This window comes from Carettochelys insculpta, chromosome 32, assembly GCF_033958435.1.
Source record: "Carettochelys insculpta isolate YL-2023 chromosome 32, ASM3395843v1, whole genome shotgun sequence".
In the NCBI taxonomy this organism is placed as follows: domain Eukaryota; kingdom Metazoa; phylum Chordata; order Testudines; family Carettochelyidae; genus Carettochelys; species Carettochelys insculpta.
The window spans coordinates 9,652,689-9,678,688 of NC_134168.1; the positions used below are offsets into that span (position 1 = coordinate 9,652,689).

Consider the following 26,000-nt stretch of genomic DNA (forward strand, 5'->3'; position numbering starts at 1 on the left):
ATTTGGGGTATACATTTAAGTTGGGCCTTTAGTATGCTGTCTTTAAACAGTTTCCATGCAGCTTCCAGGGATTTTAGTTTAATTACTCTACGTTTTAGTTTCTGTTTAACTAGCTTCCTCATTTTAGTGTAATTCCCCTTTTTGAAATTAAATGCCAGAGTGTTTGACCGCTGCGGTGTTCTTCCCAACACATGAACATTAAAAGTTATTATATTGTGGTCACTATTTCCAATGGGGGTGCCCGTAGCAGTTCCACTAATCTGGAGGTATAAATTGTCCCCAAAACGGCAATGATTGTGTGTGAGAAGAAAGTAACAGAGGTCAGACAGCAGATTGGCTGTGGTGGTATCAGGGATGGTGTTCCTGATCGCTTTTAATCCATCTTTATGTGGCATATTGTAGCCAGACATCCAGCCCCCTCTCAGACCAGCATTGCTGGGAACACAAGGGAGCCAAAACAACAGGGCACTTAACATAAATTCCAGCACAGCCTTTGAAGCTGTGAGAAGCACCGGTGTGCTGCTATAATGTGCCTCTGGGAACATATACAAGATTAGGTTCACAGCAGACAAAGAAGCTGTGACAGGTATGGCTCTTAGCCCCTACTAAATAACGTGATGCACACACACCAACATCCTAGGTGGGAAAATATTTACCCTAATAAAAGGAATGTCCAGTAGTCGAAACTCATTGTTTCTCTCCCTTGCAAGTGTAAACTACTCTTGCGAGAGCTGGCGTCGCCCAGACAGACCAGCCCCAATTTGGCATAAGAAAGGAGAAAGAGAATAAAGGAGTACAGAGGTATAAGTATGGGACCTACAGCACCATGATTTTTGAGTGCTTTTCACTATCTATCTGCTGGTCAGATAAGTGACAGCCTCCCAAGGCTTCTGCAGCTAAAAGGGTCCCTTAGCCTTGTCCCTTATTCGTCTTTCCGCGGAATTGAGTGACCGATCCTGGCTTGGCACCGCTGGAATCGAGAGATGCAAGGAGGGTAAGAAGCACCCACACCTGATCTCCTATCTTTAGTGTACACATATTTTGAAATAGAGCTCTATACTTTGTTTTCTTTCTTTGGGATCGTGGCTTCAGTTTTGTAACTTGTTTGTGTGTGTAACATCTATACATTTAAATAAGTAGGCACTAGCAATTTTGTAACCGCATGATTAGAATCTAGTTTAATAAATTTTGGTAACCGTTTGTGCATAAGCCTGACTTGTTTCTCTGGTTTACTGTAAAGCAGCCAACACAATTAAAGAACCTCAGCCGTTTGGGCTATAAAGCCTGGCCATTAGGTGAGAGTACTAAGAGCCTAGCGTTGAGTTGTGCCGCCTCCACGGGGCGAACTCTTGGGGCGCCTGTCAGTCAATCCTGACTGCCCACTGCGAAGGGGCTCTGAGCTCTAGCAGTTAAAGTCACGGATGGTATAAAACGGGCATAGCTGGCACCTCACCAAACGTCCTTGGCCATCGGCTAACAGATTTGGCGTAGTCGAGCAGGGTTGTGATATAGGCTGCACTACAGTAACACAATGAAACCAGTCATGATGAACACCACAGAATTCCCTGAGCTAGAGAAAAGTTTGACCCAAGAGGGATGGGGAAATCCTCTGTGGAGCAAAGAACTGCTGGAGAAATATTGGGGAAAACCAGCAGAGATCTGGCAGCATTTCTGTAACTGGAGAACTGCCTGCAAGATGAAGAAAGGGAAAGGAAAAGGTGCTTGTATATGGCTGCTTACTAACATTTGGCAAGCTGCCTGTAAGGATTATCATAGTCTGGCAATAGAATTTAATAGGCTACAACAGGAAAGGGACACACTGCGCAAGGAATGCCAGAATTTAGATACCCGAGTAAGAACACTGAATAGGGATATGGAGCATCTTCAGAAAAGATTACTTCCCTTAATTGAGAAAGAAGGGATAGAACGAAGGGAAAAGCTGGAGACTAAAACACGCAGAATCAACCAGGCTAAAGTTGAGACTGCTCTCTGGCTAGACCCTGAGGAATGGGACGGAGACATCTGGGACTCAGCAGATGAGTCCCCCTCCTCTGAGGAGGAAGGTCCCTCTGTAAAATTAAGACCAGCTATCACACATCACAAATCAGAAGAACATGAGGGAAATTTGAGTGGGGCAGAGCTGGATGAGGAAGGGGATGACAATGATCCATCCACCTCTTCAAAAACAAAGAAGGGAGGTAAAAAGGGAAAAGGGAGTAAAGCTCCAACACACTTTACCAAAATTGCCACCCGCCAATATACTCCCATGGAGTTAAAAACAATCCAGGGAGATTTTGCTAAAAAGCCTGAGGAAGGTATAATAGATTGGCTGGTCCGCCTCTGGGACACTGGGGGTGGATATATACGCCTGACAGCCCAAGAAACTGAGCGCCTTAACTTAGGTGCAGGAATATTCCTGGAACATTCAGAGGGGAACACCCCTAAAACACTTTGGTCTCTGGCTTGTCGATGGGCAAGAGGAATTTACCCAGCAGACCGAGATGAACCCACAGTAATGCACTGGACCAACATAGATGAGGTAAAAACAGCTCTATTAACTGTGGCTGTCATTAGCATGCTTGGCCAAAACCCTCAAGATTTAGCCTATGAAAGTCCATGGGAGGGTCAGGTATATGTAGATAATCTCAGACCCCTGCTTAAGGGAGCTCCAAGTAACCATAGGGCTATGGCACTGTCCCTTAGATCAGATGCTGCAGCACATAACAGAACCTTTCGGGCACTGCTAAACCGTCTGGTGTCATACTTTAGAGAATTTGGAGACATCAGAGCACTGACAGGCAAAGCTAAGATGCGTTCCCTTCAGGGAAACAAGGGGGCACCATCTAAAGGACATAAAAACAAGTGAGAGCCAACCCAGGAGGAAAAGGAGCTTAGAGCCAAGTTGTGGAGACAATGTCTGGCTTAAGGTTATCCCAGAGATGTGATAAATGGACTGCCCACAGAGCGGCTAAAATTATTAACCACCTTTAAAAGAGCTGACTGGGAGAAAACTAATGCTACTCCCAGTGCACCTCCGCAGCTCTCACCTCCTCCCCCACCTGCAGACACCCTGTATACACCATTGCTGCAGCAACTGCAAGAGTTACCAGAGCAGGGAAACTAGCTTGCGGGGGTCAATCTCCTCTCCTAATAAACCAGCTTAAATCCAAAGAGGAGAAAACAACAGCAAAAGACCCCCGGATACATGTAACTGTAAATGACAAACACATTGTTCCTTTCTTAATGGACACAGGGGCTCAAATGTCCATGATTAAGCGAGAAAGTTTTCAGGGCCCGCCACCTACTGTCCGAAAGCAGGTACTTGTTACAGGAGTAAATGGCAGTACCATAACTTACCCATTAGTTAAGATAAAACCGGATATCCCATTGCAACCCCACCATCAGCCCGAAAATATGAGGTGATTTTGGGCAATGCCAACATACTGGGCATGGACGTTTTAAGAGGAAAGGAGGGAAGGATTAATGGGGAAAGATGGGCTTTTGGAGTCACTTCTGTTCCTCATGCCACCCACCTGGAAGAGGAAAGCCCTCCCCACTATTCTGTAAACTTACTTAGCAGCGCGCCTGCTCTCCCGCCCTCAACAGTAACAAACATAAAGCAGTATAATGTCCCAGCTGAGGCCATAAGCCCTGTTACTGACCTGATCAAAGATCTGGAACAGCGAGGAATTTTAATTCGTACCCACTCTCGCTTTAATTCTCCTGTGTGGCCCATCAAGAAACCAAATGGCAAATGGAGACTCACTATAGACTATAGGAAGCTAAACAGTAACACTGGACCATTAACTGCAGCAGTCCCTAGCATAACAGATATTGTAAACACCATACAAACCTGGGATAAACCCTGGCTAGCAGTATTAGATGTAAAGGACATGTTCTTCATGGTCCCTTTGCAACCAGCTGACCAGGAAAGATTTGTTTTTACTTGGAGAGGTGTACAATACACTTTTACCCGAATGCCACAAGGGTTTAAGCACTCACCCACTATTTGCCATGGGGCACTGGCAAAGGTCCTAGATGACCTTATACTGCCACCCAATGTACAAACTGTGCAATACATTGATGACATCTTAATAGGTGGGAAAACCTCAGAAGAGGTACAGGAGGCTATGAATCAAATCAAAGGAGCACTAGAAGCCCTTAATTTAGAGTTACCAGCTGAGAAATGCCAAGGTCCCTCCCAAGAGATAAAATTCTTGGGTACTGTATGGATGGGAGGTAGGAGGTCTGTGCCTAATGACACTGTGCAAGAGCTAAATCAGGCACCCTCCCCTGAAAGTAAAGATCAATTGAGACAGACTTTGGGAACCCTGGGGTTTTGGAGAAAACATGTACCTGGCTTTGCCATTGTAGCCAGACCGTTGTACAATTTGTTAAAGAAAAGTGCTGCCTGGGAATGGGCTCCTGCCCATGAGGAAGCCCTCAGGCAACTGATAGGGGAGATACACACCTATCAGGCTCTGGGTCCCATACATCCTGAAGCCCCATTCCATTTGTACCTAACTGTGGGAGCCACTGGAATGTCTTATGCTCTCTGGCAAGAAAGTGACACTGCTCCCAGACGACCAATTCAGTTTGGTTCCAAGTCATGGCAAGGGTCACAGGCTAACTACACGCCTTATGAGAAGGTGCTTCTGGCAGCTTACACAGCCTTGAGAGAAACTGAGGAATTAACTCAGGATAAGGACATCACAATTCACACTCCTCTTCCAATCATTAAACCTATATTGGAAGGGAAAGAGTTATCACCTGGTGTAGCACAGAAAATGACTATCCAAAGATGGGCACTTTACATACACCACAGGGTAGGTGGTGCAGACACTGCACAAAACCCCACTATGATTCAGGAATCCCTATGGAAAGTAGGAATGCCTGATGAATACCGCCTACCTCCACAGCAGTCTCCCATTAAGGATGCTGCCCCATTTGATCCTTCTAAGCCTGAGGGAGTATGGTTCACTGATGGCAGTGCCAGGCTGGTTAAAGGAAAATGGAAGGGGAAAGCTGCGGCAGTGCCTGCAGACACCTCTGCAGCACCCCTAACTGCTGAAATTGATGGGTCAGCACAGCTTGCAGAATTGGCTGCAATTAAACTGGCCTGTGAAGCAGGAGCCATCACAGTATATACGGACTCCTATGCGGTGTGGGCAGGTGCCACTCAGTGGATCACTAACTGGAAAAATAACCACTGGGAAATAGGAGGTAAACCAGTATGGGGACTGGAATACTGGAAGTGGTTATATCAGCATGCCCTGCAACAACCCGTCTATAGGACATGTCTCAGCTCATCAGAGGAATAATACCCCAGCTGCACAGTTAAACAATTTAGCCGATGCAGCTGCCAGCTCTTTACCACACAAGTAGAATGGGAACGCTTATATTCATGGTTACATGATAATTTAGGACACACAGGAAGTGATGAGTTAGTGCGGCAAGCACATATCAGGGGGTGGCCTATCACCCACAGACAGGCTAGAGACCTGGTGCAAGCCTGCGCTATTTGTGCTGAGACTAGAAAACATAGCAGAAGGACAAAAGTTTGCCAGGCTAAGAGATGGAAAAACACTATGGGCAACCTGGCAGGTCGACTATGTCGGACCACTGCCCACTACAAGGCAGAGGTGGAAATACATCTTGACTGGGGTAGAAATTGTTTCAGGGATTGGTTTTGCATATCCAACCCGACTGGCAACAGGGTTGTCCACAGTTATGGGACTAAACCGCTTAACAGCAATTGTCCCAATGCCTCAAGAAATCCAATCAGATAATGGTTCGCATTTTAAGAATAAACTTGTAAGGGAATGGACCCTTAACCATGGAGTCCAATGGACCTTCCACCTTCCATATCGACCTCAATCTAATGGCATGGTCGAGCGCTGGAATGGGTTGCTAAAGAATCACTTGAAGCCTACTGATGGCACATGGGGAGACAGACTGGACGAAGTGGTGCAGAGATTAAACAACAGACAGACTCCTACAGGAAGTCCAATCAGCAGGGGATTCTTTCCTACAGGGAAAGCTATCTCCCCTGCCAGAACACCACTGCACAGTTCCAAGTATGCTCCCGGAGACACTGTTGTGATTAAACACCCAGCCTTGGGAACCTTTACCTGTGTTTTGCACGCCTATAAAGAGAAAGGCGTATGGAGTGCCTTAAATGCTGATAAAAGGCTAATAACAATTACAGAGGCTTGGATCACATCCAAGACCGGCTGACCATGTGATTTATTGCAGGAATGGTCCCATGGTTCCGAGCAACCTGCCAGCTAACCTGTCAGCAAAATGGACCATGCAGCAGACCTGTTTGATCACTAGAGACTACTATGAACTGTTGATATATTTGCCATTACTTATAATAGCAGGTATAATTTTTGCTTTTGGTTTTAAATAAGTTTTTTAGCTAGAATCCGACCCACCAGAGATATGTTCCTGCAAGCCCTCATGATCCTTCTGTTGGCTCCAGTCACCTTGGCAATACCAGAACATCCTCTTTGGGGAGCAATCCAAACCATCGCCTCAGTTGCTGGTGCTACAAATTGCTGGATGTGCACCTTGCTAAATTCAACCAATGGACTGGGAATTGAATTTGTACCACTCAGCCTAAATGATTGGTGGAACAAAAGCGACATCTTTCGGTGGGGACCAGCGTGGTACACCAACAACCTTCGCTTTGACTCGGGGGGGGTGGGACAATGGCATCGCACTGTTTGGGGACGTCCTGTGGAATATGTAAAGGGATCATCTAAAGAAGTATACCCTATTTGTTTTGAAACTCAGGGTGACATACAAATGGGTAGTCTAGATAAGCAGCAATGTGCCCATACAATTGTATTTGATAAAAGAAGTGGGGATTGGACTACCTACCCACCCATAAACGACAAAAGGACTTTAAAATGTTGGAAAGGTCCCATCAACGGCACACTTAAACATAGACCCCTTTTTAGAATATATAATGCCACAAGTGTTCCGCTGAATATGAGTAGATACCCTGAAAGCAGAGATTGGTATGACCAATCACTGTTCTTTATTCCCAGTTCCGGACATATTTATAACCCATTACTAATCAAATCTATTAACTCCTTATTAGATCAGTGTAATGAAGATGAACTTTTTGACTCAGATCAAATTTTAGAAGATTTGTTAATGGTTTTGCTCTGTACTAACATTAAGATGGGATATTGTATTCCATATCACCAACCCATACCTAAACCTGAGGGGGGCGGGTGGCACAGAGGACCTTATTCACCCATTCTTAGTAAAGAACCTGGCTTGTTCTTTATTTGTGGGGACAAGGCATATAAATATCTGCCTGTAGGTTGGACTGGAAGGTGTTCACTGGGACATGCAGTACCCGAGGGACTAACAGTACACCCTCATGTTGATGCCCCCGAAATAACAAATCTGGGAAGTTTTATACACCGATCCAAACGAAAGTTCACCTACAACCCCCTGATTTAACGGCCCTCTGGTTTTCACCGATTTACACGTGCACTTATACCTTGGTTAGGTATAACTGAGCTCGAGATGGCGATAGCAAACGTTTCTGGACAATTGGAAATTGCTCTTAGTCATACTGCTGATGCATTAGGGCTTTTAAATGAACAACTTCAGTCTGTGGCCCGATATGCTCTGCAGAACAGAATAGCACTAGACGCTATCCTAGCCCAGGAAGGAGGAGTGTGTGCTGTCATCAACCAATCTTGTTGTTTTTATGTAAATCATTCAGGGCAAATAGAGCAAGATGTGGTTGCTATAAAAGGTGCAGTTAACATTTTACATGCAGTGGCTGAGGATGGACAAACCTCATGGATGCAATGGTTAGCTCAACACGTGGGATTTTCCCTCTCCCCGTTATTACATTCGGTTGTAAATACTGTTTTAACCATTTTAATTATTGTAATTGTTTTTTGTGTAACTTTATGTATTATGAAGCGTTTGATTCAAACTGGTCTTTCCTCCACACAAATCAGATACCTAGAGCTAAAAAGGGATCCTAACCAATTCCGCGAACCCTCATCCTCTAATTTGTTTGTTGGGTATTTCTAGATTTCCCCAAGGAGGGCAAGAGGTGCTGGTATCACCACTACCTTGCAATCTGGGATGTAGTGTAGTGCATCAGGGGGTGGAATTTAGCCAGACATCCAGCCCCCTCTCAGACCAGCATTGCTGGGAACACAAGGGAGCCAAAACAACAGGACACTTAACATAAATTCCAGCACAGCCTTTGAAGCTGTGAGAAGCACAGGTGTGCTGCTACAATGTGCCTCTGGGAACATATACAAGATTAGGTTCACAGCAGACAAAGAAGCTGTGACAGGTATGGCTCTTAGCCCCGACTAAATAACGTGATGCACACACACCAACATCCTAGGTGGGAAAATATTTACCCTAATAAAAGGAATGTCCAGTAGTCGAAACTTATTGTTTCTCTCCCTTGCAAGTGTAAACTACTCTTGCGAGAGCTGGCGTCGCCCAGACAGACCAGCCCCAATTTGGCATAAGAAAGGAGAAAGAGAATAAAGGAGTACAGAGGTATAAGTATGGGACCTACAGCACCACGATTTTTGAGTGCTTTTCACTATCTATCTGCTGGTCAGATAAGTGACAGCCTCCCAAGGCTTCTGCAGCTAAAAGGGTCCCTAAGCCTTGTCCCTTATTCGTCTTTCCGCGGAATTGAGTGACCGATCCTGGCTTGGCACCACTGGAATCGAGAGATGCAAGGAGGGTAAGAAGCACCCACACCTGATCTCCTATCTTTAGTGTACACATATTTTGAAATAGAGCTCTATACTTTGTTTTCTTTCTTTGGGATCGTGGCTTCAGTTTTGTAACTTGTTTGTGTGTGTAACATCTATACATTTAAATAAGTAGGCACTAGCAATTTTGTAACCGCATGATTAGAATCTAGTTTAATAAATTTTGGTAACCGTTTGTGCATAAGCCTGACTTGTTTCTCTGGTTTACTGTAAAGCAGCCAACACAATTAAAGAACCTCAGCCGTTTGGGCTATAAAGCCTGGCCATTAGGTGAGAGTACTAAGAGCCTAGCGTTGAGTTGTGCCGCCTCCACGGGGCACACTCTTGGGGCGCCTGTCAGTCAATCCTGACTGCCCACTGCGAAGGGGCTCTGAGCTCTAGCAGTTAAAGTCACAGATGGTATAAAACGGGCATAGCTGGCACCTCACCAAACGTCCTTGGCCATCGGCTAACACATATGTGTGTACAGAGCCTCTCCATCCATTGTGGCAAGGATGGCATTATCAGGAACTTTTCCGCTGTTTTGAAATTTCCTCAGGAAGTCGTTGGTACCTCAGATATAGCGGAGAGCGTTGGTGGCATAGGGTTTGAGCAGGGAGTCCACGTAATTGGATAGTGTGGTCGTAAGGGTGCCAATACCTGAAATGTTAGGGCAACCAGGGTTTCCAGGTTTGTGGATTTTGGGAAGTCAAGAGAATAATCCAGGCTGCGGCTCAGATGGTGTGTGTGAGTTAATGAGGTCCCGAGTAGCAGCAGGAGGGAGTTCCTTCAGTAGTTGTTGTAATTTCCTTTGGAATTCCCAAGTGGGATCAGCGGAGAGAGTTCTGTAAAATGTGGTGTTGGAGAGTTGTCTGGCTGCCTCCTGTTCATAGTCTGACTTCTTCAGGATGACAACAGCACCCCCTTCGTCAGCTGCTTTGATTAGGATGTCTTGGTTCTTTTTGAGACTCTGGACAGCATAGCGTTCAGCATAGTTGAGATTGGGTCTCCTTTGGCATTGTTTGTGTATAATGTCAGACTGAGCACGGTTGCGGAAGCAGTGTCCATAGAAGTCCGGACTTTCACTAGCAGCCTCAGAGGGATTCCACGTAGAGTTCTTCTTCTTTTGTTGTTGGTAGGGGGGGTCGACAGAGTCAGACTGTTGTTCCTAGGTGTGCTGGAAAAATTCCTTTAAATGGAGGCGGCGAAAAAAGGCTTCAGGGTCCCCACAGAATTGTATGAAGTTTGTGGGGGAAGTAGGGCAGAAGAAGAGACCCCGGGATAAGAGAGACTCCTCTGCGGAGATTAGCTGGTAGTTTGAGAGGTTAACAATGTTGTTGGTGGAGCTACTGTTGTTGTGGTTGAAGTATCCTGCGGACTGAAGTAATGAAGAAAATTTATTCTCTTTTCTTTTTTGTAGAGAGAGGAAGTGTGTTTTCTAAATATCTTGTCTGGCACTGGTAAAGTTTCGTATGGTGGGGTCTTGTGTGGACGCCTGTTGGTTGAGGATAATTTCAAGTTGAGAGAGTTCATTTTTGATCATCCTTTGTTTATTGTAGAGGCTTTTGATCGAGTGGTTCCCCAGTTTCTTCGAAAGCGTCTTGCATAGATGTTGACTGTAGTCAGTGTAGTATGTTGATTGTAATGGGTTTTTCACTGCCAGTCCCTTGGCTATAATGCCCATTTTCTTGCATTTGGAGAGAAAGATGATGTATGTCTGGATCTGGGCGAGTTTTTTTGTGAAGTTGATGGATCTCCATTCCAAAGGGCTAAATGTAGTCTAGCCTTGCATGTTGAATAGTAACAGAGAGTAAGCCTTGCTACTCCCTACACTGTCAAAACAAAAAGCAGTCAAGTAGCATTTTCAAGACTAGCAAAATAGTTGATTAGGTGAGCTTTCGTGGGACAGACCCACTTCTTCAGACCATATGCAGCCCAGAAGAGACTCAATATTTAAGACACAGAGAACCCAAAACAGTAAGCAAGGAGGACAAATCAGAAAAAGATAATCAAGCTGAGCAAATGAGAGAGTGGAGGGGTGGGGGGGAAGATCAAGAATTCGATTGAGTTAAGTACGCAGACGAGCCCCTTTTGCGACTCAGAAAGTTCACATCCCGATTTAAACCACGTGTTAATGTTCCGAATTTGAATATCAATGTCAATTCGTCGGCTTCCCTTTGTTCAAAGGAGTGGTTTGTACAATCTCTTTTCAGTAACACACATACCTTGAGGTCCTTGACAGAACGGCCCATTCCATTCAAATGTTGACTAACTGTTTTGTGGCTCTGGAGTGTTTTAATGTCTGTTTTGTGCCCGTTGACCCTTCGTCTAAGGGAGTTCGAAGTCTGTCCAATATACAAAGCATCTGGGCATTGTTGACACATGATGGCGTATACAATGTTATTAGAGGAGCATGAGAAAGTGCCGGTGATTGTGTGAGTAACCTGGTTAGGTGCCGTGATGGTGTTTGCAGAGAAGATATGTGGACAAAGCTGGCAGCGGGCTTTGTTGCAGGGAAAGGTTCCAGGAATGGTGTTCCTGGGGTAGAGACTGTGGCTGTTAGTAAGGATCCTCGTGAGGTTGAGAGGTTGTCTGTAGGAGAGAAGAGGCAAGTCACCCAGGGCCTTCTGGAGTGTAGCATCCTGATTAAGACTAGGTTGTAGGTCTTTAAGAATTGGTTGCAGTAGTGTGAGCTGGGGGCTGGAAGTGATGAGCAGTGGTGTTCTGTTCGTGGCTTTTTTGGGCTGATCTTGGAGTAGCTGGTTTCTGGGTACGCGTCTGGCCCTGTCGATTTGTTTTGTTACTCCTCCTGGTGGGTAATTCAGGTTTATGAATATTTGGTCAAGTTCTTGTAGTTTTTGGTGTCTGTCAGTTGGATCAGAGCAAATGCGATTATACCTAAGAGCTTGACTGTAAAGAATGGATCTAGTCACGTGTGCAGGATGGAAACTGGAAGGGTGTAGCTAAGTATAGCGATGGGTAGGTTTTGGGTACAGTGTGGTACTGATCAGGCCATCCTTGATTACTCCTGTAGTGTCCAGGAAATGTATCTCTTGCATGTTGTAATGGAGGCATAAGTAGATGGTGGGGTGTAGATTGTTCAAGTCTCTGTGGAATTGTTCTAGAGCCTCTGTCCCATGGGTCCACATCATAAAGATGTCATGAATGTATCTTAAGTAGAGGAGTGGTAATGGGGGACGAGAGCTGAGGAATCGTTGTTCCAGCTGAGCCATAAATAGATGAGCATATTGTGGGGCCATGCGGGCGCCCATAGCAGTTCCACTAATCTGGAGGTATAAATTATCCCCAAAACGGCAATGATTGTGTGTGAGAAGGAAGTAACAGAGGTCAGACAGCAGATTGGCTGTGGTGGCATCAGGGATGGTGTTCCTGATGGCTTGTAATCCATCCTTATGTGGCATATGTGTGTACAGAGCCTCTCCGTCCATTGTGGCAAGGATGGCATTATCAGGAACTTTTCCGCTGTTTTGTAATTTCCTCAGGAAGTCGGTGGTACCTCGGATATAGCTGGGAGCGTTGGTGGCATAGGCTTTGAGCAGGGAGTCCACGTAACTGGATAGTGTGGTGGTAAGGGTGCCAATACCTGAAATGTTAGTGCGTCGAGGTTTTCCAGGTTTGTGGATTTTGGGAAGTCAAGAGAATAATCCAGGCTGCGGCTCAGATGGTGTGTGTGAGTGAATGAGGTCCCGAGTAGCAGCAGGAGGGAGTTCCTTCAGTAGGTGTTGTAATTTCCTTTGGAATTCCCAAGTGGGATCAGCGGAGAGAGGTCTGTAAAATGTGGTGTTGGAGAGTTGTCTGGCTGCCTCCTGTTCCTAGTCTAACTTCTTCAGGATGACAAGAGCACCCACTTGGTCAGCTGGTTTGATTAGGATGTCTTGGTTCTTTTTGAGACTCTGGACAGCATAGCTTTCAGCGTAGTTCAGATTCGGTCTCCTTTGGCATTGTTTGTGTCTAATGTCAGACTGAGCACGGTTGCGGAAGCAGTGTCCGTAGAAGTCCGGACTTTCACTCCCAGCCTCAGGGGGAATCCACGTAGAGTTCTTCTTCTTTTGTTGTTGGTAGGGGGGGTCGAGAGAGTCAGACTGTTGTTGCTAGGTGTGCTGGAAAAATTCCTTAAGACGTAGGCGGCAAAAGAAGGCTTCAGGGTCCCCACAGAATTGTACGAAGTTTGTGGGGGAAGTAGGGCAGAAGGAAAGAGCCCGGGATAAGAGAGACTCCTCTGCCGGGCTGAGCTGGTAGTTTGAGAGGTTAACAATGTTGTTGGTTGAGCTACTGTTCTTGTGGTTGAAGTATCCTGAAGACTGAAGTAATGAAGAAACTTTATTCTCTTTTCTTTTTTCTAGAGAGAGGAAGTGTGTTTTCTAAATATCTTGTCTGGCACTGGTAAAGTTTCGTACTCTGGGGTCTTGTGTGGATGCCTGTTGGTTGAGGATAATTTCAAGTTGAGAGAGTTCATTTTTGATCATCCTTTGTTTATTGGAGAGGCTTTGGATCGAGTGGTTCCGCAGTTTCTTCGAAAGCGTCTTGCAGAGATGTTGACTGCAGTCAGTGTAGTATGTTGATTGTAATGGGTTTTTCAGAGCCAGTCCCTTGGGTATAATGCCCACTTTCTTGCATTTGGAGAGAAAGATGATGTGTGTCTGGATCTGGGCGAGTTTTTTCGTGTAGTTGATGGATCTCCATTCCAAAGGGCTAAATGTAGTCTAGCCTTGCATGTTGAATACTAACAGAGAGTAAGCCTTGCTAGTCTCTACACTATCAAAACAAAAAGCAGTCAAGTAGCATTTTAAAGACTAGCAAAATAGTTTATTAGGTCAGCTCTTTTCTTTTCTGTAGAGAGAGGAAGTGTGTTTTCTAAATATCTTGTCTGGCAGTGGTAAAGTTTTGTACTGTGAGGTCTTGTTTGAATGCCTGTTCGTTGATGATGATTTCAAGTTCAGAGATAAAGAGTGCTGAGAACTGATTCTCAGGGCTCCCACTTCTTTGGAAGCCGGCAACCTGCATGGATGCAAAAATAGTTTCCTTTCAGATCTCACCCTTGCCTCGCTGCTTTGACCTCCAGCCTCGGACCTTTGGGGGACACTGTACCCCAGGGGAAAGTTGCATCCCTGACAACTGGCGCTGTGAGGAGGATGTCTTGGAACTCCAGCTGGAGCGGTCGACGATGAGGAACAGGATCGGGCCATAGCACGCATTTGAAGGGTAAGGGATCCCTTTAAAATCCCCTGATCTCCCTCCCGGTTCTCGTCCCCGACTGAACCGGCTGGCGGTAAGAGTCATCTTTTGTTCCTAAATTTTCTCCAGGAGGCTTGAGAGAGATTTAAAACGTTGGGTATAGCTAACACAAGGTATTGGGTTGGTGCTGACTGACTGGTGGTGAGTCCAAGCGCGTGGTTTTGAGTGAGTGAAATCCAGAACAGAACCACAGCTCCACTGGCACTGTCAGTGCTACTGAACAGCTGCTGAAAGCAAGGGAGGTTTCTCCCCGGCACCTAAGAAGTGTGAATGAAGCTGACTGTCTGTCTAGACTCCCACACTATCCTTGGAGAGGGTTGTGTTGCTGGACGCCTGTGCTGTCCTTTGAGAGGGTAGTGCTGCTGGGCTACTGTGCTGTCCTTGGATGGGTGGGAATCGAAGTGATACATGATACTGTGCTATCATGGGTGGGAATGCTCCCTCGAGATGGTCTCCAACTGATGGGAAAGGCATCTGATAGCCTGGGACTCCCTTGTCTCAGATGATCAGAACCTACAGTGAGCTAGGGAAATTGCCAGCAGGTTTGAAACTTAGGAGACAAGAAATTGATGAACATTTGGAATGGCTATGCTTACGGGAAGGCTTGGAAACAGTGGCCACTAGGGTGCATTTTTGATTTGGAAAAGCTTGCCTATCATAGAGGTTTCCTCGAGGAAACACATCCTAACCAGATGGAATATTGGTACCTCTGGCAGGATGTGGCAGAAAAGAAGAGCCACCAAAGCATAACGGCTAGCCAGAAAAACTTTATTGAAAAGCTGCAGCAACAATTGGGTACTCTAAGGAAACAGCCCGATTCCCCAGAATCGCCGTCTGCGCCCCCCACTCTACTCAGCAACAGCACAATTATATCCTCAGTTGCCTCAGAATAAGGCTGCGCCAGCCCCAGTCCCTGACCTGCCAGATGACTTTCTGGATCTCTGCACAGTTGGCTACCGCCACCCCTGCCTCCCACACATCCACCGCCTCCACCAGATGAGGCGGCTTGTGCACAAATAAGCCAGACACTGTCTAATCAATCAGAGCAGGCCCCATCTCTGCGCCAGAGAGAAGCACCCTTCACCCCCCTTGAGCCGGGCCATCCTGATATGATTTATGAACCCATTAAGCCCATAAGGGAACATACTCTTCAGGAGTTGATTCCTAGCTTTAACCCTGAGTTGCTTAAAGCTGGCTGGAAGCCAACCGGAATTTGCACGGACACAAACATTGTTATAACTGCGAAGGCTGCTCGCCCATTTGAAGTTTCCTTTCAGCGACGCTGCTTCCCGACTTTATGTAAGAGCTCACAAGAGTTGTCACCAGCCATCGATATTTCTGATGAGGGAAACTCATCACAAGTCATAGCGGCTCCACTTAGTATGGTTCCAGGGGCTTCAGGAGAGGCTCCACAGCGGATCCACATCCCATGGGCTGCTGCTGACATTTTAAACTTGAAGAGCATTTTGCCTACTTTCCAAGATGACCCCCAAGGATTCCGTGAGGAAATACAAAGGCTTCTTAACATTTATAACCCCGCTCATCGGGACATGGACTGGCTCTTCAGAGGTAATCTGCCTCCACATGACTATGCAGCTTTAATTCAGCAAGGTCAGTTAGCAGCCCCACATCATGAGGGTGCTCAACGGCCAAATGATCCTTTCCCTGGTTCACCTCCCCACTATGATAATGAGCAAAATGATTTGAACAATGACTTGAAGGGATTCCTTAATGCAATTAGAGAGGTTGTCCCACTGCGGCAGGACTGGTTCAAAATACAAGCTGTTAAGCAAAAGCCAGATGAACCTCCTGTCTCATACATTGAACGCCTCCTGTCTGCCTTTCGAAAATTTTCCCAAATTGACCCAGAAGGGGAAGATAATCATGCCATTATTATCACAGTTATAGTGGACAATCTCCTCCCTGAAATCAGAGACAGGATTAAAAATAACGTTGAAGGCTCGAGAGAGCACACAATCCTTCACATTCAGGAGGCAGCAATGCAGTTTTGGGAAAGCTTGCAAGCTGACAAAGCAAAGAAAAAGGAATTAGAAACAACTCTCATGGCCATTCAAATTCCAGATCTGCAGAAAAAGCAGAACCCTAACCAGCGCCCAGCTTATGCACCGCCGTCACCTAGAAGTTGAAACTTTATTCCATTTTCTGGCCAACTGAACTTTCCCCAACAACAGCAGCAATGCTCACTAGCTCAGCCCCAGGGACCCCTAAGAACTGGGCAGTGTCATTAATGCGGCAAAAAAGGCCACTGGAAAAATAAATGCCACAAATGCCAGCAGGACATGGCACAACAAAATCGGGGTCTCTTACAACACCAGAGCCAGCTCAATCCTGCTGCCTCTCCCTGGCCTGATCCTCCGAGCAGCCAAGATCTGCTTCCACAGACTATCCCCCCGTGTTAGCCACTTGGGAACTGACCAACATTATGCCTGTAATTATGAACAGTGTCATGAGGTCCTCACATTACCCCTTCGGACTTCCCCACAAGTTCCTGAACCTTTTATATCAATACCTGTGAACGGACAACCCCACACATTTTTCCTTGACACTGGAGCGACCCTTTCTACTTTTAGACCATCTGAAACCTCACGCGAAAAAGCTTCTTCTGTGATGAATGTTGTGGGAATAGGAGGTCAGCGTATTCCTCCTCCAGTCTCAGAAACCACACCTGTGACTACTGGGCCCTTGTCAGCTGAACATTCTTTCCTGTTCTCTCCCTGTTCTCCTGCAAACCTTATGGGATGTGACTTGTTTTGTAAACTGGGAGCAAAGCTGTATTGTAGAGAGGAAGGGATATTTGTTGACCTTCCTCCCTATCAGACTCCAACTTTGATGGCATTACTACTCTCATCGGAATCTCAGATATCCCAGAGACATTGTGGACGGCCAACACAAATGAAGTTGGGTTGCTTGGCTCTGCAACACCAGTGCAAATAACACACAAACACAACATGCCTTTCCCAAGGGTACTCCAGGACCCATTGTTGAGGGAGGCAGAAGAGGGCATTAAGCCTGTAATCTCTTCCCTCCTTGAACAATACTTGTTTACACAACCTCACCATGTAATACACCTATACTACCTGTGACAAAGGAGGGAAAATTTGATAACCAGGGTACACAAGTCCATAGGTCTCTGCAAGACCTGAGAGCCATCAACAAGTTTATAATCCCAGGTTTCCAGTAGTACCTAACCCTGCTACTCTCCTTACCTCTATTCCAGCCACATCTAAATGGTTCTCTTTGACAGACTTATGTTCTGCCTTCTTCTCTCTTCCAGTGCATGAGGATTCCCAATTCCTCTTTGCTGTTTCTTTTCAGGGTCGTCACTTAACCTGACACGTCTTCCCCCAGATTATTGTGAAAGTCCTACTTTGTTTTCTCAGTTTCTGAAAGCTGGTCTTGATTCCATATCTCTCCCCTGTGGATCTGAACTGGTTCAGTATGTTGATGATGTGTTGATTGCCAGTGAGACTGAGGAAGGATGTAAAACTGATACTCTGCATGTGTTAAAATGGCGAGCTGAAAGGGGTCACAAGGCCTCCAAAGCCAAATTCCAATTTGTAAAACAACAGGTTCAGTACTTCGGACATTTACTTTCAGGAGATGGCTGCCAGTTAACACCTGAGCGTAACTCACAAGTACTCTCCCTTCCTCGCCCATTAACCAAACGTCAGGTCCCCAAATTGCTGGGCGCTGTGTGGGGGGAAAAAGGAAAAAGAACAACTGCTGTAGGCATTAAAATTTTTACCTTTTTGCACAATAACCAGACCCCACTCTGTGAGAGGATATTAGGGGGTCATCTGCACCTCTTTGAAGTTGTTACCTTGTCACTTAGAGACAATTTACCCTGAAGACTCCTTTGTTTTTATTATCATGTACCTTTGTAGGGTAAACTGAAGTCAGCAGAGCTGGTGTTTGCAGACAGATCTCAAGATAACTTGGCTGAGACTTTGGTATGTTAAAGAAGACAATTAATTACCAAACTATCTAAACAAACTGTATAAAAAGGCCTGAAAACTGATTCTCAGGGCTCCCACTTCTCTGGAAGCTGGCAGCCTGCAGCTATGCAAATAAACTTTCCTTTTAGATCTCTCTCTTGCCTCACTGCTTTGACCTCCAGCCTCGGACCTTTGAGGAACTCTGTACCCCAGGGAAAAGTGGCTTCCCCGACAATTTGGCGACCACGAAGGGACGGCTTGGAACTCCAGATGGAGAGGCTGATGACGGGGAACAGGATCGGGCCACAGCGCGCACCTAAAGGGTGAGGGATCCATTTCAAATCCCTGGTCCGCCTCCCTGTTCTCCTCGCTGGCTGAACCGGTTGGCGGTAAGAGTCATCTTTCATTCCTAAATTTTCTCCAGGAGGCTCGAGAGAGATTTAAAAGGTTGGGTATGGACAAAATAGGGGCTGGGTTGTTGCCGACTGAGTGGTGGCGAGTCCAGGCGCATGGGTTTGAGTGAGTGAAGTCCGGAATAGAACCGCAGCCGCACCGGCGCTGTCAGCGCTACTGAACAGCTGCCGAAAGCAAGGGCGGTTTCTCTCCGGCGCGTGACAAGTGTGAGTGAAGCTGAGAGTTTGTCTGGACTCCCACACTGTCCTCGGAGAGGGTTGTGTTGCTGGACGCCTGTGCTGCCCTTGGAGAGGGTAGCACTGCTGGGCTCCTGTGCTGTCCTTGGACAGGACAGTGCTAACATGGGTGGGAATGCTCCCTCCAGTTTGTCTCCAACTCAGGGGAAAGGCACCTCACAGCCTGGGACTCCCTTGTCTCAGATGATAAGAATTTACAGTCAGCTTGGGAAATTGCCGGCAGGTTGGAAACTTCGGAGACTTAAGAAATTGATGGACATTTGGAATGGCTCTACTTCTGGGAATCCCCGAAAACAGTGGCCACTAGAGGGCAGTTTTGATTTGGAAAAGCTTGCCCACCTTCGAGGTTTCCTCGAGGAAACACATCCTAACCAGATGGAATATTGGTACCTCTGGCAGGAGGTGGCAGAAAAGAAAAAGAACCAAAGCATAATGGCTAGCCAAAAAGACTCTATTGAGAAGCTGCAGCAACAATTGGCTACTCTAAAGAAACAGCCCGATTCCCCAGAATCGCCGTCTGCGCCCCCACTCTCCTCAGCAACGGCACAATTACATCCTCAGTTGCCAGAGAATAAGGCTACCCCAGCCCCAATCCCTGACCCGCCAGAAGACCTTTTGGACATGTGGACAGGCTGGCTACCGCCACCCCTGCCTCCCACACATCCATCCCCTCCACCAGATCAGACTGCTTCTTCCTCACGAATAAACCAGACACTGCCTAATCAGCCAGAACAGCCCCCATCTCTGCGCCAGGTTGAAGTATCCCTCACCTTACTTGAATCTGACCATCATGATATGATTTTTGTACCCATTAAGCCTCTTAAGGAACATCCTCTTCAGGAGTTGATTAATGGCCTTAACCCTATATTGCTTAAAGCTGGTTGGAAGCCAACTGGAATCCACACTGACACAAACCCTGTTGCAATTGCGAAGGGTGCTCCCCCATCTAAAGTTTCCTTTCAGCAACGCTACTTCCCGACCTTATTTAGGAACTCACAAGAGTTGTCACCAGCCACCAATATTTCTGATCAGGGAAACTCATCACAAGTCATAGAGGCTCCCCTTAGACTGTTTCCAGGGGCTTCAGGAGAGGCTCCACAGCGAATCCATGTACCATGGACTGCTGCTGCTATTTTAAATTTTAAGAGCATTTTGCCTCCTTTCCGAGAGGACCCCCAAGGATTCCGTGAGGAAGTACAAAGGCTTATTAACATTGATAACCCCACACATCGGGACATGGACTGGCTCTTAAGAGGTAATCTGCCTCCACATGATTATGTAGCTTTAATTCGGCAGGCTCAATTATCAGCCCCACATCATGAGGGTGCTCGGTGGCCAAATGATCCTCTCCCTGGCCCCCCCACTAACGATAATGAGCAAAATGTTTAAAATAATGACTTCAAGGGACTCCTTAATGCAATCACTGAGATTGTCCCAGTGCGGCAGGACTGGTCAAAAATACAAGCTGTAAAACAAAAGCCAGATGAACCTCCTGTGTAATACATTGAACGCCTCCTGTCTGCCTTTTGAAAATTCTCCCAAATTGACCCACAAGTGGAAGGTAATCGTCCCATTATTATTGCAGTTGTAGTGGACAATCTCCTCCCTGAAATCAGAGACAGGATTAAAAACAACGTTGTAGGCTGGAGAGAGAACACAAGCCTTCAAATTCAGGGGGCAGCTACACAGTTTTGGGAAAACTTGCAAGCTGACAAAGCAAAGAAAAAGGAATTAAAAACGACTCTCATGGCCATGCAAATTGCAGATCTGCAGAAAAAGGGAAACCCTAAACGGCGCCCAACTAGTGCACCACTGCCACCTAGAAGTGAAAACTTTATTCCTTTTTCTGGCCAACCTAACTTTCCCCAACAACAACAGCAACGCTCACTATCTCAGCACCGGGGACTCCTAAGAACTGGGCAGTGTCATTACTGTGGGAAAAATGGCCTCTGGAAAAATGAATGCCGCAAGCGCCAGCAGGACATGGCACAACAAAATCAGGGTCTCTTACACCACCAGAGCCAACTCAATCCTGCTGCTGCTCCTTGGCCTGATCCCCCAAGCAGCCAAAATCTGCTTCCACAGCCTAACCCACGTGTTAGCCACTTGGGAACTGATCAAAATTATGCCTGTAATTATTGACAATGCCGTGAGGTCCTCACATTACCCCGTCAGACTTCCCCACAAGTTCCTGAACCTTTTATTTCAATAACTGTGGATGGACAACCCCACAAATTTTTGGTTGACACTGGGGCTACCCTTTCTACTTTAAAACAGTCTGAAACCTCCCTCCAAAAAAACTCCTTCTGTGATTAATGCTGTGGGAATAGGAGGTCAATGTATTCCTCATCCACTCTGAGAAACCATGTCAGTGACTGTTGGACCCTCATCAGCTGAGCATTCTTTCCTGTTATCTCCTAGTTCTCCTGTAAACCGTATGGGACATGACTTGTTGTGTAAATTGGGAGCAAACCTCTAGTGTAGAGAGGAAGGGATATTTGTTGACCTTCCTCCCTATCAGACTCCAACTTTGATGGCATTACTACTCTCAGTGGAATCTGATGAGGCCTCAGGACATGCACCCCTCCTGGACCTCTCAGATATCCCAGAGACATTGTGGGCAGCCCATGCAAATGAAGTTGGGTTGCTAGCCTCTGCGACACCAGTGCAAATAACATACAAACACAATAAGCCTTTCCCAAGGGTACCCCAGTATCCCTTGTCTAGGGAGGCAGAAGAGGGCATTAAGCCTGTAATCTCTTCCCTCCTTGAACAAGGGATACTTGTTTACACAACCTCACCATGTAACACACCTGTACTACCTGTGAAAAAGGAAGGAAAATTTGATAACCAGGGTAAACAAATCTATAGGTTTGTGCAAGACCTGAGAGCCATCAACAAATTTGTAATCCCCAGGTTTCCAGTAGTACCTAACCCTGCTACTATTCTTTCCTCTGTTCCACCCACATCTAAATGGTTCTCTGTAATAGATTTATGTTCTGCCTTCTTCTCTATTCCAGTGCATGAGGATTCCCAGTTCCTCTTTGCCTTTTCTTTTCAGGGTCGTCAATTAACCTGGACACGTCTTCCCCAAGGTTATTGTGAAAGCCCTACCCTGTTTTCTCAGTTTCTGAAAGCTGATCTTGATTCTATAGCTCTCCCCTCTGGGTCTGCACTAGTTCAGTATGTGGATGATGTGTTAATTGCCAGTGAGACTGAGGAAGATTGTAGAACTGATACTCTGCATGCGTTAAAATGCCTGGCTGAAAGAACTCATAAGGCCTCCAAAGCCAAATTGCAATTTGCTAAACAACAGGTTCAGTACTTGGGACATTTACTTTCAGGAGATGGCCGCCAGTTAACACCTGAGCAGATCTCACAAGTGCTCTCCATTCCTCGCCCATTAACCAAATGTCAGGTACGCAAATTTCTGGCTGCTGCTGGGTATTGCAGACAATGGATTCTTAATTTCTCTGTGCTCACCAGACCCCTGACTGAGCTACTCTTAGATGCAGCCTCTGATCCTGTGGAATGGTCTACAGATTGCGAATTTGCCTTCCTTTCTCTTAAAACTCTTCTCTCACAGCCCCCAGCACTTCGGTTACCCAACTATGTGAAACCTTTTACCCTATTTTGTCATGAGCGGCATGGAATTGCCTCAGGGGTTCTCTGCCAACCCTTTGGGTCCCCACCCCGCCCAGTAGCTTATTTTTTAGCAACTCTGGATTCAGTAGCCCGTGGGTTTCCACCCTGCCTACGAGCAGTTGCAGCTGCTGCTGAATTACTTGAAAAAGCGCAACCTATCGCATTAGGACAGAGTGTTATCCTACCGGTCCCCCACGCTGTCTCTGCTCTCTTGCAGCGACACCGCACACAGCATCTGTCTGTTCAGAGACAGACCCGCTATGAAAATGTTCTCCTTCCTTCTCCAAATGTTGTCATTCAAAGGTGTAATGTGCTTAACCCAGCTACTCTTTTTCCTTTACCCTCTGATGGTGAACCTCATATCCACGACTGTGAAGAGCTGCTTGAACACTGCGTTAAGCCTCGCGTTGATCTGTCTGATCAACCCCTGGAAAATGCAGATCTGGTATTGTACACTGATGGGTCATGTCAAAGAAATACATTTGGTGAACTAGACACTGGGTATGCCGTGGTTTCAGATAATGATGTTCTAGAAGCATTTTCTCTCCAAGGTATCAGATCAGCTCAAGCAGCTGAACTTATTGCTTTAACCTGTGCATGTCTCCTAGCTTCTGGACAGTCTGCTGCTATTTACACTGACTCAAAATATGCTCTCTCTGTTTGTCATGCTACAGGACAAATTTGGAAACAGCGAGGTTTCCTTACCTCCTCTGGCTCTGCTGTCTCCCATGGTCCCCTTATCTCCCCACTTCTCGATGTCATTCAGCTCCCTATGTCCTTTTCCATTACCCATTGCCTGGCTCTCACTGGTGCCACTGATCCTGTTTCTGTGGGCAATGCAAGTGCTGATGCTGCGGCCAGACATTCAGCAGCACATGGACTTCCGGCTCCTTTTCAGATTCTGGTCACTCTTTCTCTCCCTGTTTCTTTGCAGGACCTGATCGAGCTACAGAAGGCTGGTCCACCTGCAGAGAAAAATCTCTGGGAGAAAGCAGGCTGCTCCTTATCCCCAGCAGGGATCATGGTTGCACCTGACGGTCGCCCGGTCACCCCGAGAACTCTGACACGACAGCTTGCTCAGGTGTCTCACCAGATGACACACATGAGCAAAAGGGGGGTGGCCTCACAGATCCTCAAACAATGGTACGCCCCAGGCATGCACATAGAAGCTGCAAGGATATCTAATTCATGTATGACTTGTAAGCAGTTTAATGTTGCAGGAGGAGAAACTACAGCTCCAAGCGCCACTCCATGGCCAGAAGAACCATTTCAGTATTTGCAAGTAGACTTTATTGAACTTCTGAAATGTATGATGTATCAGTATTGCCTCGTTATAGTGTGTTTGTTTAGTGGCTGGACTGAGTGTTTCCCTTGCAGAAAAGCAGATGCTGTGACTGTAGCTAAGAAGCTGTTGACTGAGATCATTCCCAGATTTGGTGTGCCCTTACGAATTGATTCTGACCGAGGGAGCCACTTCACTGCGTCCCTTATGACTGCCATCTGCAAGGCTTTAAATGTCTCTCAGAAGTTCCATTCAACCCACAGGCCAGCGGCCACACAGAAAGAAGGAACCTTGACATAAAACGGCAGTTAGGGAAGATGCGTGCTGACACCGGACTGAAGTGGCCAGAAGCCCTACCCTGAACACTATTGCATCTTAGAAATACACCTAATAGAAAACACAACCTCACACCCCATGAAATAGTGTTTGGCCGACCCATGGCAGTGGGACTATCACCCCCTAGAGTTGTAAAAAGTTTAAGTGAGGAGTTTGACTCTTTAACCGAATTTGTTATCCAACTAACTAAGCTTGCTCCCAGCTTACATTTGCAGGTGAAAGAAGCCCTCCCAGTACCTACTGATGTACTGTGCCACAACATCTGACCAGGTGACTATGTGCTTGTGAAGGAACATCTCAGAAAGAACTGCCTTGTAGCCCTGTGGAAAGGACCATTCCAAGTGCTGCTTGTCACCCACACAGCAGTGAAGGTAAAGGAGCGACCCTTGTGGATCCACAAAAGTCATGTACACCGAACTGTAGACCCAGCAGAGCTGATTGACCCCGTCACCCAGAACCCCTCCCTGGAGGAATCACCTGAGGACGAGGTTCAGCAGACCGAGGAGGCAAACTCCCAAGCCAGACTGCTACCAGACAGGCCTCCACCGGGAGCTTTAAGATATAAACCGAGAAGTAGAACTGTGCCACCAAAGAACTGCAGGTAATCCTACCACCCTGTAACTTTCATAAAAAGGAAACTTCCTGCAGTATTGAGTGAAATAAAAGACTACGAAATCTCGAAGCGTGCCTGCAGAGGCAAGCCAAACAATACTAAATGACTGAGCTTTACTAAGGGGACTGTTGTGCTATTTGCTTACTGTGCTATTACTATCCTTTCTATTTTAGAGCTTTAAGATACAATAATAAGATGAGTTAAGTATCTTAGTAGAAGAAGAGCACCTAAGATTGTCCAAAATAGAATTAGAGTGATACTCCTGTGGAGTATCAAAGGGGGGATTTGTGGGGGAAAAAGAAAAACTGCTGTAGGGGTTAAAATTTTTACTTTTCCACAATAAGCAGACCCCACTCCGTTAGAGGAAATTAGTGTGTCATCTGCACTTCTTTGAAGTTGTTACCTTGTCACTTAGAGACAATTTACCCTGAAGACTCCTTTGTTTTGGTCATCATGTACCTTTGAAGGGTAAACTGAAGTCAGCAGAGCTGGTGATTTCAGACAGATCTCAGGATAACTTGGCTAAGACTTTGATATGTTAAAGAAGGCAATTAATTACCAAACTATCTAAACAAACTGTATAAAAAGGCCTGAAAACTGATTCTCAGGGCTCCCACTTCTCTGGAAGTTGGCAGTCTGCATATATGCAAATAAACTTTCCTTTTAGATCTCACTCTTGCCTCACTGCTTTGACCTCCAGCCTCGGACCTTTGGGGAACACTGTACCCCAGGGGAAAGTGGCTTCCCCGACAGTAGCAGGGGCTCTGTGAGGAGGTGTTCCCCTGCGGCAGCCCCTAAGGGCCTGGCAGGTGCGAGCAGCCGCCAGGCACAGAGGAGGTCCTGGTAGAAGGCCGGCAGCTCTGAGAGGCCTTGCGGATGGTCTCTCAGGGATAAATAAAGGAGCTGCCGCTCATATCAGAGACCTCGTGAACAACGGAGAAAAGCGTGTGCCAGTGTGCTCCATGCCGGACTATCTGCACTGTTGGTGTTAGTAATGACAAGTGCCTGCAGGGCCTGGAGGCAGAAGACGTGGACCTGAGTGCGCAAGCAAGTCAGACCCTTCCCTCCCTCCTATGGGGGAAAAGGGAGAATCCCTGCAGAGACCCAGTGCAGTCCTGGCCAGAAGAACTCCAGGGTTGACCTCTGGAACTGGGCTAGGAACTCTGGTGGCGGGACCAGGGTGTTGAGATAGTGCCAGAGCATGGACAGCATCATCTGTTTAAACACCAGTGCCCTCTTGCGCAGGGAGAGACACCGGAGCAGTCGTGTCCACCTCCGCATCCGCTCAACCACCCTGCTCCTCAAAACTTGCCAGTTTTCCGGTGGAGAGGGATGCATGGCGGATAAAAAGATGCCGAGATAGAGCAGCGGACCTGCGCTCCATTGGATGGCCTGAAGCATGGGTGGGAGGCAGCCCGCCTGCCATCCAGTCCCGACCACCAGGCCAGAGCTCTTGACCCAGCTGACCCGGGCAGAGGAGGCTGCCAATTAAAGAGCTTGGCAGGC

At 46.7% G+C, this 26,000-nt stretch overlaps 1 long non-coding RNA gene across 1 annotated transcript in view; it reads left to right on the forward strand.

The window, feature by feature from the left end:
- The window catches only part of LOC142004987 (uncharacterized), a 36,753-nt gene extending 11,512 nt beyond the window's left edge, over window positions 1–25,241 (forward strand). Inside the window, exons 2-3 of the long non-coding RNA XR_012643043.1 lie at window positions 13,807–13,979; window positions 23,198–25,241. This is a non-coding gene — a long non-coding RNA (uncharacterized LOC142004987). The remainder of the gene's footprint in view (window positions 1–13,806; window positions 13,980–23,197) is intronic.
- Window positions 25,242–26,000: the final 759 nt, after the last annotated feature.